Source organism: Peromyscus californicus, unplaced genomic scaffold, assembly GCF_007827085.1.
Source record: "Peromyscus californicus insignis strain IS unplaced genomic scaffold, ASM782708v3 Scaffold_6__1_contigs__length_162567912, whole genome shotgun sequence".
Taxonomy (NCBI): domain Eukaryota; kingdom Metazoa; phylum Chordata; class Mammalia; order Rodentia; family Cricetidae; genus Peromyscus; species Peromyscus californicus.
Genome location: NW_026294584.1, coordinates 111,177,078 through 111,194,140, shown reverse-complemented (window position 1 = coordinate 111,194,140; position 17,063 = coordinate 111,177,078). Strand labels below are relative to the sequence as shown.

The 17,063-nt window shown below is 40.4% G+C and overlaps 1 long non-coding RNA gene across 8 annotated transcripts in view; it reads left to right on the top strand.

The window, feature by feature from the left end:
• Window positions 1-15,939, top strand: part of LOC128100120 (uncharacterized) — a 128,496-nt gene extending 112,557 nt beyond the window's left edge. For 4 of the 8 annotated variants that reach the window (XR_008214670.1, XR_008214668.1, XR_008214671.1 and 1 more), the window contains exon 14: window positions 15,175-15,938. This is a non-coding gene — a long non-coding RNA (uncharacterized LOC128100120). Of the gene's footprint in view, window positions 1-15,174 lie in introns of all 8 variants that reach the window. The other 4 variants (XR_008214667.1, XR_008214672.1, XR_008214673.1 and 1 more) reach the window with 2 other exon arrangements.
• The last annotated feature ends 1,124 nt before the right edge of the window (window positions 15,940-17,063 follow it).

The following is a 17,063-nucleotide window of genomic DNA, read 5'->3' as shown; positions in this document are numbered from 1 at the left end:
TAGTGCAGATCTTTTGCAAAAGCACCAGTTTCCAGCCGTCACACTCACAGTATCATTGACCTATGAAAAGTCCTTAGGGAGAGGGTCAGTGGGTAACTAGCCAATATTTTACTGTGTGAAATTAATCCAAATTATTCTTTCACAAATGAGTAATTATAAATAATGTTTTATGAATGTGCCATATACTACTTCAAGACATTATTAAATTCATTTTACCTGTAATGTAGGGTTTTCATCCTCGATTTACAGCTTAAAAAACTGTAAATTTTTAAAGTCCTAAATGCTTCAGACACATACAGAGACAGGGTAAAAACTGCAACCAGGTCTAACCTACTTAGAGCTCACTCACTGCTGCCAACTACTCTAAAATTTTGACTTCTGCTCAACTTTCCCATTTGCTTCCTAAATAATTCAAACTGTGTCTATGTTCATTTTGACACTTTTACCAGAATGAAAACACAAATCTTTGTATGAATTATCACAGAGAATTCAGAAAAGTTGGGGGTTGGCTCTTAACACTGGGTCATCCATCTAATTTTAGTCTGGTAATTGACAGTGGCCACTGTAGAGTATCCTTAAAACATAAAGTAAAGGGAATCACTGCTAAAAGAGGCCTCTAAGAGCAACGTAGGATAGTGTATTTTTGCAGGTTCAAATTATGGCCCTCCCCTTCTACCCCCTTAGGGCAGGAAGAAAGAGACACCAATAAGCAAGGTTTTCTTTGACTAGATCAAATTTACTGTAGAATAAAAATGAAGTTAAATGACAGAACTTGGGGTCTAGGAAGATTCTCAACACAGCCCATTCTCTTTATTTCCTGTTTGATGATACTGAACAGATATTTAATCTGTATTCTTCTTGGCATTTCACGAGTGTTCGTATTTCTACATAGGTCTGCAAATGTGTACACTAATGCATGTGGCCTAGTGGGGTGTTGTAGATGAATTTCTAAACAGTCTTATTAAATAAAAAACACAGAGCCAGATATATGGGTGAAAGCCTGGAAGAGATCAGGGAAATAGGGAAAGCCACAGCTAACCTTACCTCACCAATGTGTGGTGATTAGGAGCACTCTCTGGCTCCAAACATGTGGCCCCATTTCTGGTTATGTCTTTTGCTAGTTGTTTTACTAAAAATCAATAGATTTAACTGTTCTGAGCCTTATACTCCTACCTATGAAAAGGATGTTATAATGGAACCAATGTCACAAGGTTGAAGACTCGTTTTCTTAAAAAAATATGTGCTTCATAAGTATATACTTATATGTGTATGGGAGCTTTGCCTACATGCTCTTATATATGCATGAGTATATACTCATGAAGTACATATAAAAAATGTTAAAGACAGGGCTTTGCTATTCCAGGCTGGCCTTAAACTCACTGTATAACTGAGGATGATTTTGAATCCTTAGTCCTCCTGCCTCTGCTTCCTACGTGTTAGGATTACAGGCACGGGCTGCCTTGTACAGTTTATATTGTGCTGGGTATTGGTCTTAGAGCCTTATGCCTCTAAACAGTACTCTAGCAACTGAGCTACATCCGCAGTCCCTAAAATTTCTTAACATATTATACATAGTTGACAAATGTCAATTTCTTCTATCTTGTATGTACATTTATATATTCATCTCCACTTTTATGTTTCTATTTTTCATTTTATTTATTTGGGAGCTTTGTCTACAGGTATGTCTCTGTACCATGCCTGGTACCTGCAGAGGCCAGAAGAAGCATCAGTATTAAACACTTGTGAACTGACATGTGGGTGTTGAGAATAGAGTCTTGGTCCTCTAGAAGAACAGCAAGTACTCTTAACTACTGGGTTGCCTAACCAGCCCCTGTATCTTCAATTTTTAAGAGCACACTTGATATTAAAAAGTATGCCTTCAAAAACAACCTACAACTAGTCACATGCAGAAAACGAGAGACTATGGAGTTATGAGCCCTAAGTGGAAGGTCTACAGCACACTCCTTTCATCGGGGCTCCAGGAATCTTCCAGGAAGAGGCTGTAGAAAGACTGGGAGAGCCAGGGGTGATAGATGACTTCTGGGAAATGGTGTTTCCCATACACAGCAGGGCAGTCACACATCTGAACTCCCAGCAGTTGGAACAGCATGCACAAGGCCTACACAAGTTACAGGCAGACAAAATCCCAGCACAGAGAAGGTAGGTGGGCACAAAGTCCACCACCTCTAGCTGAGAAGCTATTAGCATTTGATAGCTGCTAGTGCAGGAAGAGTCAATACTCATTAATTGTGTGGCCACAGATAGGTTGACCATTTCCCCAGGGTAGTCTCCATACTCAAGCTCACTTAGCCAATACAAACTGGAATTTGTGGGTTTGAGAGAGTTGGGAGAGGTGAATGCAATCAAAATGCGTTGTATGAAAGTCTCAAAGAAGTAATAAAAACACTATTTCTGACTAAAAATGACTCTTGGTGGCAAGAGAAAAGTGGGGAGTAAAAATGAGTCACTGTATACCCCCTATTAAGGTTGTGTGTCAATTAGCTTACAGTAATTTTTATGATTTTTTTAATTCCTAATATCTCATTAACTTGCCCCAAAGTTTTATTTGATGGTTACATTTTACATCTTTGCCTTATAACTAAAAGCTGAACTGTAAGTCACTCTCACATACCTCCTGTCTAAGGTAGCAGGCCACGCTTGGTCCTTTTGGGCATCATAGCAGAGAGGAAGGAAAGTGTTGAGGAGCCAGCCAGTGACACCAAAGATCCTGATGACAGTAGAGTTTTGTCTCTTTGTCACTTCCTTTTGCATTTCATTTGCCCAATCCAACCACACGGCCCAGCTAACTTCCCAAGGCCCAGAATTTGTAATGACTTGCACACGTTTCAGTAGGGACATTTTGAAGTATAAACCTTTTTCTAGTCTCTCTAATAAGATCTATTGTTTGGGGAGGCTAAGGAGAGGGTTCGGTCAGTATAGAGCTTGCCGCATAAGCATGAAGACTTGAATTCGGATCCCCAGCAGCCACATAAAAAGCCAGGTATGGGTAGTACGTAGCTGTATTCCTAGTGCTAAGCAGGCAGAGACACAGGATCCTTGAAGATCTCGGCCAGGTAGTGTGAACAAATCAGTAAGCTCTAGATTCAGTGAGATAGCCTGTCTCCAAAATAAAGAGGAGAACTGAGGAAGTCAGCAGATCTCAACCTCCAATTTCTATATGTACACACACAAATACACATGTGTACTTATACACAAACACAAATGGCACACACACAAATCTTACTATTTATTAAGCAGCGTTATATATATATCATACATATGTGTATATACATTATATGTATATGTATGTATATATATGTGTGTGTGTATATATATGTATATATGGTACTAGGTTGTACATGCTGATGGACACACTTTTTCTCTCATCACAAAATCCCTCTAAGTCACATGTTGTCCATGTCTCTGAGAAAGTTTATGCACTTTCTCATAAAAAGTCTTACTGTGATGAATTCTCCAGAGAGGTACAATGATGATAGACAGCCATGAACTCCGTCTGAACGGAACTTGAGATTAGAAGGGAAGAATATTTAAAATGTGATGACTGGACTGTAACTGTGATGCTCAAAGGACAGGTAGAGGGTGCGTCAAGAGAACAGGGACCGAGGATCAAGGACAGTTTCTTTGAAGGTGCTGCAGTGTGGCTCAGTGGTTCAAGTGCTTCCCACACAAGTGTGAGGATCTACCTTTGGATCTCCAGGATCCACATACAATGTTAGCAGAGCAACTTACACTTGAAATCCCAGCACTTGGTAGGTGGAGACAGGGGGATCCCTAGAGCTTACTGGGCACTCAGCCTAGTCAGCTGGTGAGCTTGAGGTTCAGTGAGAGACCCTACATCAAAAAAGAAAAGAAAAAGGTGATGCGCGCACACACATTACAGGTACATGCCATGCACACAAAAGAACAACATGAAAGGAAAGGGAAAATGATCTTTGATCTGATCTTTGATATGACTGGTGGACTAGACAGTGGTACAAATGTAGAGACGGGACTAGTATGCAGAGGGCTGAAAAGGGAAATGACAGTGCTGATTTTGAGTGCACAGTTGTGTGATGGAAGGGACGATGTCAGAAGCCACAGGTGAAGACGAGCAGGTTGCTTAAGGAAAGCAAAGAAGTTATGCTGCCTCCCGGAGGGGGGAATCACAGAGTTGGGGCCTTTGTTGTCTGAGTTTTGAATCTTTCTTTTCCCACTTCTCTGTGAAATACCAAACAAGTTATTTACCCTTCTGTTTTAGTTGTCCAATTACAAAAAGGGAATAGGGGTGGTGCCTACCTTAGAATTTTGTTAACTGGATACTTTTTGCAAAGCATTTAGAACAGTCCAGTGTAGGATTTTCTCCATGCTTATTCCCAAAGCATGGAGAACAAGAAACAGTGGCACAGTGGCTGAGCCATCATGTACCAAGGCAGTCCAGTCAGGACAGCAAGGCTGACCAACAATAACCAACCAACCTTTACACACTTACTGTATGATGACATGAAGGAGCAAAGGAGCCATGTGAACTTCCCAGGTTTCCATTTACCCCCACAGGACAGTGCTGGGTCATGGTCAGGAAGGAGCTGGGGGAACCTCTCCCTGCCGTGAGCCAGGCACATGATGCTCCTGCCTCATTTTGGGTCATGGACCAAGGAAGGGAGGAGAGAACAGGTAACAGCACCAAAGTGGAGACAATTCCTCAGCCACAACTGAGGAGGAGGATTCAGAGACAGTGGCCAGAAAGCAGCTCAACTGAGGCATGTGGTGAGGAGGTCTCCAAGGGAGGTACCTGGTGACCAACGAAGAGAGACGCACCTGGTGACCAACGAAGCGAGATGCACCTGGTGACCAACGAAGCGAGATGCACCTGGTGACCAACGAAGCGAGATGCACCTGGTGACCAACGAAGATAGATGCACCTGGTGACCAACGAAGATGCACCTGGTGACCAAAGAAGATAGATGCACCTGGTGACCAATGAAGATGCACCTGTGGGCTGGGTGGTCTCAGGTGGGGCTGATCCTTAACTGTAACACACCTCAGAAAACTGAACCCCACTTATTAGACTGCTTGAGTTTAGGGAAAACAGCATCCCCAGAGCCAATAGGCACAGCCTGTTCATGACTGCCTGATGAAGCTAGGGGGCCACATATACGGTTTGGTTTGTAACAGATTCCTTAGCATCCTGTCAGGAATATAGAGAGAGATATAGATATAGATATATGTGCATGTATATGTATGTATACATATATACATTTACATATACATATTTGTTTATATGTATACATATAAGTGTATATATGTATATACACACACACATATATATATATGTATATGTGTGTGTCTCTGTGTATACATATATATACACACACACACACACACACACACACACATATGTATATATACATACTCACCACATACACACACACATTCATTAGCCTAAATGGCTCTCTGTGAAGTTCCTCAGCTACTGATAAGACAGTTTGGAGTGAGAACGGCAGTGGGCACCCTGGAAAGAACTCTGCTTGCCAGTCTCCATAGGCCCTTTTTAAAGTGCTTGCTGCCCCCTCAGAAGTTTGTAGACTAACATCTGCAGCTTCCAGCTTGTGGCCATTCAGGATAATTTCCCAGATGTCTCTACCCCGCAGCATTCCAAGCAAGTCATGTGGCTCATTTCAGTAAACAAACCAAAAGATCGGTGTGACTGAGCGCGTGGCCCCTCAAGACAAAGCCGAGTGACAGAAAGGGACCAGTGTAAAATGTAAGGGGCTGGGCCAGCGAGACGGCTCAGCCAGTAAAGCGTGCTTACTGTGCGAGCATGATTACCTCTGTTGAAAAGACAGACGAGGCTATAGGAGTCTGCAAACTAGCAGCGAGGAGGCAGGGACGAGCGGATCCCTGGAACTCACTGACAGGAGAGCAGCCTAGCTGAATCAGCCAGCACCAGGGTCAAGGAGAGACCCTGTCTCAAGAAAGAAAGAAAAGCCAGAGAGTGACTGTGCACTGGGAAAACAAGTGACATTGACCTGTGACCTACACAGAGAGAGACAGACAGACAGACAGACAGACAGACAGACAGACAGACAGACACACACACACACACACACACACACACACACACACACAGAGCATTGTAAGAGACCACTCTAATGGTCATAGAGCTAAAGGAACCCACCCATCAGGGTCAAAAACCTCACAGCCATACATGCCTACTACTTTTCTGCTCCCACTAAGCTAGATCAGAAGGGGGAAAAATCATTTGAAAATGATGACGACCAAGGATTTTTTTTTTTTTTGCTATTTTATACTGTACCCAAGGAAAGTAGTGACAGTAATCATACTTCACTGTTACTTGCTTGGGATCCTAGAAAGCAATTTTGATCTTTTGGTTGTAACAAGAGAGACTGGAGCTCATCTGGACGGGTGACTTGAATCCGAGAGTCTATCGGTGCAGATGTATAACACCCTCTCCAGCATTTAGCTTTTCCATGTAACATAATGAGGGGTAAAGGAAACCTGAGTCAATGATACATCTGCTCATAAACTTCCATTTGTTAAATGTGAAGCAAAATCCTGACAGACATAAAACAGGGTGAACAGTTGTGTGTTTGTATTAAAATATCATCGAGATAAGCAATAACCAGCTATCCGAGCAAAGGAACATCTGCGATATTATCTCGCTATTTCTGGCTGAGTCATCTCATGCTGGGAGGAAACACAGGGAAATGGAGTTATCACTTGTGGTGTTCTTAATTGAGTTAAGGAAGGGTTCTGCTTTGTAGCTTCCTAGGGTCTGTCCCTATAGATGCAACAGGTTTCTTTTAAAAATAATTTTTTAGCTGATTGCTTCAGGTCATGGAGGTCCGGAACTGTAGACAATTTTAAAATAAAGAAATAAAATTCTGTCCTGATAATTCTTGGAATAAAATGAAAGCATTCATAGCCTTACAATGAATAAGTCTGCCTCTGCTCTATGGTTTTTATTTTGTGTGTGTGTGTGTGTGTGTGTGTGTGTGTGTGTGTGTGTGTGCACATGCACACGTGCATGTGCATGCATATATTTGCACGTGCATGTGGAGGTCAGAGGACAACTCCAGGTGTTGCTCCCTATGAGCACCACCTACAGGTTTTCATTGCTTGTTTTAACATGTGGTTTTGGGTTTGAGACAGCATTCTCGGTGTGCAATTTGCCAAACACTTAGGCTGGGTGGCCAGTGAGTCCCATCCCAGGGATCCTCCTGTCTCTGGCTCCCCAGCACTGGGGTTATGAGCACATGCCAGGACACCAACCTTTTCGACATGGGTTCTAGGTGTCAAACTCAGGTCCTCGTGCATTTTATTTCCTGAGCTATCTCCCCAACACACTTGCCTTTGTGGAGGGGCTTTTTGTTTGACCTCTGGAAAGGGAGCTAGCTCATCCGAAGCATTTGAAAGTGCTGTCTCCCAGGCTCTTACTAAGAGAAAGCCAAGGCAAAACTTTCTCCTTAATAGGTCTTCTTTAAAATGCTTAGTAATTTATGAACTAAATATTTTGGGTAGAGGTAAAGTAAAAAAGACACCAGAGAAATACTGAAATAATGGGATCAAGATCTTGTATTCTTGAAGGCAATTCCTGAAGCAATTTGCTGCTAACCTCTCATTACAGAGGTGGTAAACGTGTACCTACAGCACTGCATGTGTGTGATTGGCAGGTAGAAGCCATCAGTTACAGTGAAGGACCAATGCACTTGGATTTGATATTGGATTTTATGTCTTGAGCAAACCACTTAACCATCCTGAGCTGTGGGTTAAATTTCTCTCTAAAAAGGAAGAGCGTTATACAGGCTTGTCCTGTAGGCTTCCAGCAAAAGTGAGACATGATATTTAAACTGCTGGTACACTATGTTCTGCTCCTTAAAGATGCCTGATTGGTGGTTTTTATTACTTTGAGTAGAGTGGAAATAGTGGATTCCAGATAACCTGTTCATTACATTAGAAAGCAAATAGGTTCATTATGAAGAGAGTGAGAAAGTCAACGAATTCTACCTGTCAATGTTCCCAGATAGGTCTAGCACATTTATGAAAAGCATATCAGTACACATGAGACCATCCACAGTTGAACCACGGGCTTTAACCAGACCTGTGACAATCCGGGCAATGCAAACACAAGGCAGTCTTAGCCTGGAGGCTGACTGAGAACAAAGAACTAATGTAGAGAGTCTTCCAACATAAAGCTCCATGTGACAGACAAGTGCAGGTATTTTCACTCTAGTTCCAGACAAGGTAGCTCCTGCCAACTGGCATTTGATTTGGGTACAGTCACCTTTTGTACTCACAAAGTCTGATTCATACATGTCCCCAGTCCCCTGTACACAACCACCAGAAACAAACATCCAATTCTCAGTGAGCCTAGAAGTCATTTCTAGAGGCCAATTCGGAGCGAGCCATGCAAATAGGATACAGTCTGAATTTTAAAGACGATGATCTCTGTGGGCATCCATTAGATATGAAGATCCCTTTGAAAACTTCCTTCAAACAGAAAAATATAAAATCAACAGCTGGTAACTCCGAAGAGAAATTTACTTTAGTACAAACCACAGTCATCAACCTAAATTTGTGTTATTTCATAGCGTAAGCTATAGCTTTGTGGAATGCTTTTTATCTGTACTTTATTGATCACAGAGCACATCACAAACATAAAGCATTAAATAACTCATTAGAAGTGCTGAGTGCTTAAAGGGATTATTTTACTTCTAGTGCACAGTTCCTACCTAAATAGAAACGGCCTGACACAAAGATGTAATAAATGCATACCTTTCTTCCAAATGTTCAGCCCCTTTACAAACAAATTGATCTTTATGACAGCTTCATAAAGTGAGAATATGGCGTGTGTTATTTTCATTTTTATACTGTATAGGATGGGACTATGGCAGTAATGCCCCTGAAGGTGTGTGGCATAACTGCTGTTTGCTTTCCAACAAAGCTGCCTTCCTGTTAGGCATGCCATTCTAAATCATTCTCTGATTTTACTGTTGGAATTTCTGCCCTACAAATGTTGCTCTGAAATAGATAGCAGTTATGTCATCGCTCTGTGTGAATTCTTAAGATATTGACTTCAAGTCCATTGATAATGTCAGAGAGATGCCTATCAGTCCTCCAAGTTCTAAGATCCATACACATCAGGGAACTACCTGCCCATGCTTCCCACAGGGATGTCTCAGAACCCAGTGACCCTATCCACTCAGCAACTAAACTCACATCAAGAGCTGGCTAAAATGAATCGTCTACACGAGGGAACCCAGGGTACCTTTAAAATATCACCCTAAGGCTTTGGGGTCACTTACAGATGTCCATCAGAGTTTGTAGTGAACGGCAAGAGTGTCTCCAGCAGGTATTTCTCAGATACCGATGCCTTGGCGTGTGTGACTTTTGATTTCTATTTTTACAAATGCATTATTTAACACCATTCAAGAACCTATTTGTCAACCTTAATTATGGCTTACATTAGAGTTTATATTGATTGGTTTTTGATTGGCTCTGAACTCTTTGTCCAGGGACAAAAAAAAAAAGTAATTTCCATGAGAAATTGCCATTAGTTTCCTTCTGGGCTGCTTAAAATATACTGTTTAAAAATGCATGATTTTAGGATGACTTGGGCAACAATCATTTTTAAATACATATAACCTCTTGTTATTGAATTGTATGAGCAAAGTAATATAAGGTTTAGATGCAATCTAAAATAATTTAAGATCCACAGCTCCCAGTTTGCATTAATCTTTTACAAAGTCTAATTATTTTTCCTAATAATGTAATTGCTTTATACTCCCTCAAAATGTTAGATTTTATATTTATGATAAATAAAAAACATTAGGCAGCATGCCACTTCTACTTTTCTACACATAGTTTGGGATCTCTGGGGCAGGGGGTGTTTGTTATAATGTCTGGCCCTTTCTCTTGTTGTAAGGAATCAAACACTATGTTGGTTACTGTGGTGGAGTAGTCGTTGGTCGCAACACCATAGTAAATATTGTTTCTATTTGCTGATATTATTATTTGTATCTTAAAACTGAGAAAGCTGAAATGCATGTTAGGACAACAGGACCAGGATTTAAAGTCATGTGTATCCAATACCAAAATCTATATCCTTAATACAGGGCTTCAAGATTATAGCGATTTTAATGAAATTTTATAAAAGTGTATATGAAAGATCTGCATAGTAAAGAGGTAAGATAAACAAAAGAGAAAGTGTGAAAATACTGGACAATGAAGTTTTCTGAGGATATTTAGGAAAAGCTGGTACTGCCCTTCTGCCCTAGGGAGCTCTTCCATATCAAGAAGCAATTGAACATATCATAAAGGAAAATGCTGGTGAGCAACATAGCATTCCAGTCTGAGAATTTCTCTTGACTCTCTCAGTTCAAGCCACCATCACCTCACCAGGATATCATGGACACTTTCCAAGTCATCTCTCTGACCTTGGTCTGGCTTTCCCAGTCTGTCTGTCATACAGTGTTCACTTGTTCCATAGTGAAAAAAGTCATTACATCCTCTTGAAACCCATTTTGATTCCCCATTACCCTCAGAATAACGGACTCAGAAGGTGTAACACCACCTTTTCAAGTCAGGTCCAAGCACATCTAACTACCTCTCCCCTATTGATCTCTGATGTTCCCATATCCACCAGGGCTTCCCACACACCCAATGCACATGATGCCAGACTACATAACATTCTTTCATCTCAGGACCAGCCCAGGAACTTTCCTACAGTGTGATCTTCACACTTCCAACCCCCGCTGCACAGAACTTTTAAACACTATCATTCTGAATTTCTGCTGATTCTAGCTTCCCCTTCATTTGGACCTCTCTGTCTATACCCGTGGTACCATCACTAACCAACCAACCCAGGCCCGCTGTATATCACTGCCATGACTTATTCTGGCATTTGCCTCGTCATATCATAACAAGTTTTATGCTTTTCTAGAAACCTTCTTAGGGGACAGTACCTCTTAGGGTGAACTTGAATCCTATCTTATTTACTAAAGAAAGAGTCTCTAACTACTGTCGGTCAGTCATTGCTCAGCAAATATATTATTTTTCAAATAAAAGATGAACAAATAAATGGTGGGAGGAATATGATGGAACAGCTAAGAAAAGATGAGAAAGGATAGATGTGAAGAATATAACAGTAATGTAGTCACCTTGAATACAATAAAAAAGAATAATATACTTAATATCACAGTGTATCAAAGCACACTTTTACAGTGAAAAATAATATCAATTTCTTTAAATTATCTCTACAGGTTATCCATAAAGTCTAGAAACAAAAATGGTATCTTTTTTTTTTACTAGTTGTTTCTTTGATGGCATTATTTAATAAAAATAAAAGGGATATGTTTGCCTGAGTTTTCTAGAATTGGGGGCACCCACAGATACAAGGACCTCTGTAAATGACTTCCACAATCCCTGTCTCAATCTCCACCTGATCTGTGAAATCTTGCTTTTTTTCCCTCATGGAAAAGGGAGAATGATGGAAACAGGCCAAGCAGAAACCTCCTGTCAATGTGGAGTTTGAAACCCATTGGGATGTCTTGCCCATCCTTTAGGGCAAGCATGCCCATCCTGCAACCTGCAGGTGGCAAGTGCCCCGGGATAGCATGAATGTGGCCTGATACCTTTGTAGATACCATCATGGCATTACCAGAAGGTTAGACAATCCTGCTCTAGGGGCTTCATGTGACAATACAGTCTTCTGGTCCATAGAATGGCCTTTAGTGATACATATATCTGGACTTCATGTGACAATTGAGTCTTCTGGTCCATATGATGGCCTTTAGTGATACGTATATCTAGATTCAAAGTCCTCAGAACTTGTGCTGCCTTTAGGTCTGTCTCTTGATTTGGAATATGAAATAAGCAGGTATTTTTAGGAAAGAGGGATAATTATCTTGATATTTTTAAGTTGGTTTCAATTGACTTTCCTTAATTCTTCCATCAGTCTTACCTCTCAAGGTAGTGAGAACCAAAACTCAGCTAGATCTATCCCTCCTCTTCGTGTTCCAGACCCCTGTCGTGAGGCCTGGTTCTGACTTAGGGTTTCCAAGTTTTCCTCTAAAAAATGTAATTGCATTTTAATTTGATGTATTTTGTGTGTGAGCATGCGTGTGCTCATATTCTACAGTGTACACCTGTACAGAGGTCAGAGACAGCTGGCAAAATCAGTTCTCTCCTCCCAGGCCATCAGGCTTAATGACGGGCTTCTTTACCCAATGAAGTATCTTGCTGGCCCAGTGTCACCAACTGTTTCCTTTTGGGAACTTTGCTGCTCCCAACTTATGCTTAATGTTGGAATCCAGTACCTTCCATCTTGCACATCCAGCTGCTTGTTCTAAAGCAACAACTTCCTGATACCCAAACCTCACACAGCCTTTCATATTCAAGCCACATTTTCTCAACACCCTTGCCCTGAAAAGTGGTCCATTCCCTGATGATAATCACCATCCCAACCCTTCCACTCACTTCCATTCCCGTACAAAGACCATGAGAAAATGTGACTTTTCCCCTATAAAGCCCCATATTGTACTGTAAAAAAATCATAATCAATGAAACTCCAAACTATCTCCAGGATATAGGAATAATAGGAGAAAAAGCAAATGGAAGAAAGGACTAGAAATCAAGGGAAAAGGAAAATGACCAGTTGTAGATCAGGGACAAAAAGGAAACAAGGATCTAGATTTTTTTTCACAGTGAATTAGAAAATAGGACATATCAAGAAAAATGCCCCTGTGTGCAACCACCAATGTTACATATGCATACAAGCATCCAAAATGACAGTCACATCTCTGTTAACTGGTGGTCTCCTGGTGAGAGAACAATGTTCCCATTAACACCCTGTGATCCATATTAAGGTTAGTGTTTTCATTGTGTGTTAGTGTTATTGAAAGCAAATAAAGGGCCAGGGTGTGACTGTGCTTGAGCATTTGTCTGGCATGCAGAAGGCCCAGGTTGGAGCCTGGGCACTGCAGTAATGGAAAAAAAAAAAAAGCACCGTGGCAACATGTAGGGGCCATGTTCTATTCTTAGGCCTTGTAGTTCAGGCCTGAAATTCTTCCCATTGACTCTAGTTCCATATTTTGAGGGGCAAGCACTTTGAGACATTCTGCTATGTCTCATTTTCTTTAAAAATAACCTTTCTGTATCAAATATTAAATTCTTGGGCTTTTTGTTAATGCTTTGAATATTTCAGAACTGTGGGTCATGCTTCACTGTATCAAAGGAAGATCACTCTTTGCCTCTGCTGCAGTTAAAGCAAGGAATGTACTTCTCTCCAAATTGCCTTTTTTATTTTTACCGTTGTGTTACAGCACAACCTTCTGTGTGTAGCATACAAATGATAGTTGGTAAAGAGATTGTGGGCTTGCATGCATAATAAATACGGTTCTATTTGAGTAGTTGGTGAGTATTTCATAACACACAAGTAGGAAATGGGACAATTTAAATATTTTGGGAGGCTTCACTATATATTCACTATGCATGCATGTACATATTTACATACCATTTTCAACACTCTTATTTATAAGCAAATAGCCAAACAGGCAATTATTTGTATGTGGGCCAATATGACACAGTCAATGGTCTGGAAAATATAGAGTAGTTAACGAACTCATTATTGTAAAATGGGAAATGCCAGGAAGGTATACCAGCTATTTGAAACATAAGCCACTGAAGAGAGAGCAATTCCCTTCAAACAAAATTTAGGAGAAATAACTAGATATAAGTCCTCTCATTTTTGTAATATGTAAAAGAGCATAGAAATATGAAACATCTAAAAAGCCGTTTTAGTCAAAAATGTGGTTCAATACCTTTCTGTAAAAGGGCTGGAAATCAAAACCAACATATTCTTTGTGACTTATATTTCAATTCTGTGAAATGCTGTGTTCTGTGGGCTATGGCATCCCCTGCAGCAGCTACTTGGCTCTTAAATAGAAATACCTGTAGAGGGTGGTCAACTAGCCCAATGAGCTTTTCTACTAGGGACAAAGACTCTGTGGAAGTATTTGAGATTTACTCAGAAGAGGCAGAAAGAGGAGACAGGCATGCTCCAGGCTGGGTCGTTTGGGTGAGGGAAGGTATCACAGGAGAGTGAAGGATGCAGCCAGTACTCCATCACTGCCCATCCAGGTAAAACAGTGAATGGAAATGACTGATCTACAATTTGCATCCTCTTTTCGGTCCATCAACAGAACATTATTAAAACTAGTCAGCCAGAGCCCATTAGAACAGCACTCACGTATGAAACAATACCCAGGTCTGCTTGGTCTCCATTTTTATGCACTGCTACAGGACTATAAATATTCATCGTAATGTAACTGAAAATTATTGAAGTGAGAAAAAAGAGAAACAGGGAAGCCATTTGCTTCAATTCATAAACAGCATCTGTTGGGAAGTTATTCATAGATTGCTTCAGGGCCTGCTGAGCAGCAAGCCCACGGAAAAGGATGCCATTGCAAGCAAATTGGCGCAAACTGCATGGAGGTGCTATTAGACATGATTCACTGACAGTCAGGGAGAGTGATCAGGCACTGGGTTGTTTTATGTGTTCTTTTATCACTGGGACACAGAGTTACCCTCCAGCCAAAGCCTCTTGCAGTTCAAATTAGACAAGCAACCTTCCGAGTGTATTAGGCCTAACTAGTGTCTGGGGAAAGTGAGAAGAAGCGGCCGCACTCCAGGTCATAGAACTCGTTGGTTCATCTGCCCACACCTCAGGCACCTGTCAGATGCGACCTGTGCAACCTGGCTGATTTGGATGTCCCTAGCAAGACCTTGTTCATCAAAAATTAAGCATGAAAGAAAAAACTTTTTAGAAGGATGAAGTCAGTGGTATGCTAGACCTGAAACATGTGGACTGCTTGCCACATATCAAAACCACACTAAGAAGAAAAATTAGCAGGGACCCTTTCCAATCTGGCCTCTCAGCAAAGTCATATTTCATCAAAGACTGGATTTATGACTTCCCGGTCAAAGCCTCAAATTCAGTTCACAGAAAATAAACACAATGAGAGCTTTCAAATGCGAAGTGATCGTGAATAAAATAGATGGGTTGGTTTAGTAACTGTTTATACTTGTACATTGATTCATGTGTTTGTGGTTTAAAGGCATCTTCAAGACTAAGAAATAAAATATTTTGTTTTTCAGATTTGGGATGTATTTTTGCGATGTGAATGTCATCCATTTCCAGCTAAACTCACAGATTCATCTTAATCTCACTAGAAGAGAGACAGCCAGGTATAATGCATCTCCCAAGACAAGAGAGTTCTACCCTTCCAAAGGAAAGAGCCTTGCGTATATAGTTAATACACATGCATGCACATGCACACACAAGCATACGCATGCACACACACATACATGGACAGAATTAGACTAAGCCTTTACAGTTAACCACTACATTATAAGAAAAAAGGTCACTCACACACATACACATATATATACATACACACATATATATACATATATATACATACATATATATATCAGCATGAAAGTGCCATTTCAGACTTGAAAACTTTCAGTGAATTGGTCTCCATGACAAATAAACTACAAAGAAATAAAATTGTCAGGGAAGAAATGAGGAACCTCCAGAATAAAGGAGGCTTAAGGACAACATCAAGTTGACCGAGGATATAATGCGATTGATAGAACACTCTCCTGGAACAGTGAGGCTTTGTATTTAATTCCTAGTCATCATTAAGTAATTGCATTGTGTAAACCCTTTTGAGATCTTGATTTCAATGAACTAACTATACTCTTTTAAGGAGAAAAATAAAACACACACACACATACAGTTGAAAATTTTTGAATGCTGACTAGACACATTAATAGTTTTAAGGAATTCCAATGTTTTATATAATTATTTTTAAACAATTCTTATATTTTAGAAATAATGAAATACAGACATCAAAATAGTACCATAGAAGACAAAATAAATGACATAAGACTTTCCTGATTTGACAATTAATGACTGTAGGTTATAAAGACAATGGATTGGTCAGCCAATTCTCTCATCAACTCAGTCTTCCACAATAAAAATTATAATGCATACTTCCCTGTGTTTTGTAGTCCAATCACTCTCCACTTCATTTTCCAACTCAGGGTCTCTCATTGAACCTTGAACTCACTGATTCAACTAGGCTACCTGGTCAGCAAGCCCCAGGGATGCTTGTCATACCCTTTATAAGTGCTGGGATTACATATGTGCACCACCACACCCAGCTTCTTATGTGGGTCTTGGAATTGGAACTCAGGTCCCCATGCTTGAGTGGCAAGCATCCTAGCTACTGAGCCATATACCAGCCACTCAGTTTCTCATATGTATCATTTTATTTATTTACTCTTGATATGAAGTGACCATACTATACACAAACACACACACACACACACACACACACACACACACACACACACACAAAATAACCTCTCATTGGCACAATGTTTTATTAAATCCTAGGAATAAAGATATGAGCTAACAAAGGAGTTCAATTGTTCTATCCTAGTAATTAAGGATATTTTTAAAAGTAATAAGAGAAAGGTCTTATCTAAGGCCACCTGGCTAGTTAGAGTCAAATTCATGATCAAAGTCTAAAAACAGTCTGTCCTAACTTAAAACCCTTTTGGCAAATCACTTGGTTATTGCCTGTGTAAACATGAAGCAAGTTTGTATAAACTTGTAGTAAGAAAGAAAAGAAGTCTCAAAGGGTCTCATATCCTTCCTCATGCGCAGGGTTATAAAGGACCCTGGGCTCATTAAGTGCCATCTATATGCACACATTACTAACTTCTACACAATGAATACAACACGCGTAGATTCTATCAGAAAATGAAAACATTCCAGATTTTATGAAACATAGATGTTGGCTTCCTTAACTTATAGTTAGCCTAGATTGCCAAAAGGGTGTGTTTTGTTTGAAATACTGTGATTTGCCCAATTACTGGCTGCCACTCCTGCTTTCTCCCTGCATTCCAACAGCAGCCACACCAAGCTAGCTAGGAATTATTTTTGAGGCTAAGGGCTGTTGTCCCATCAATGT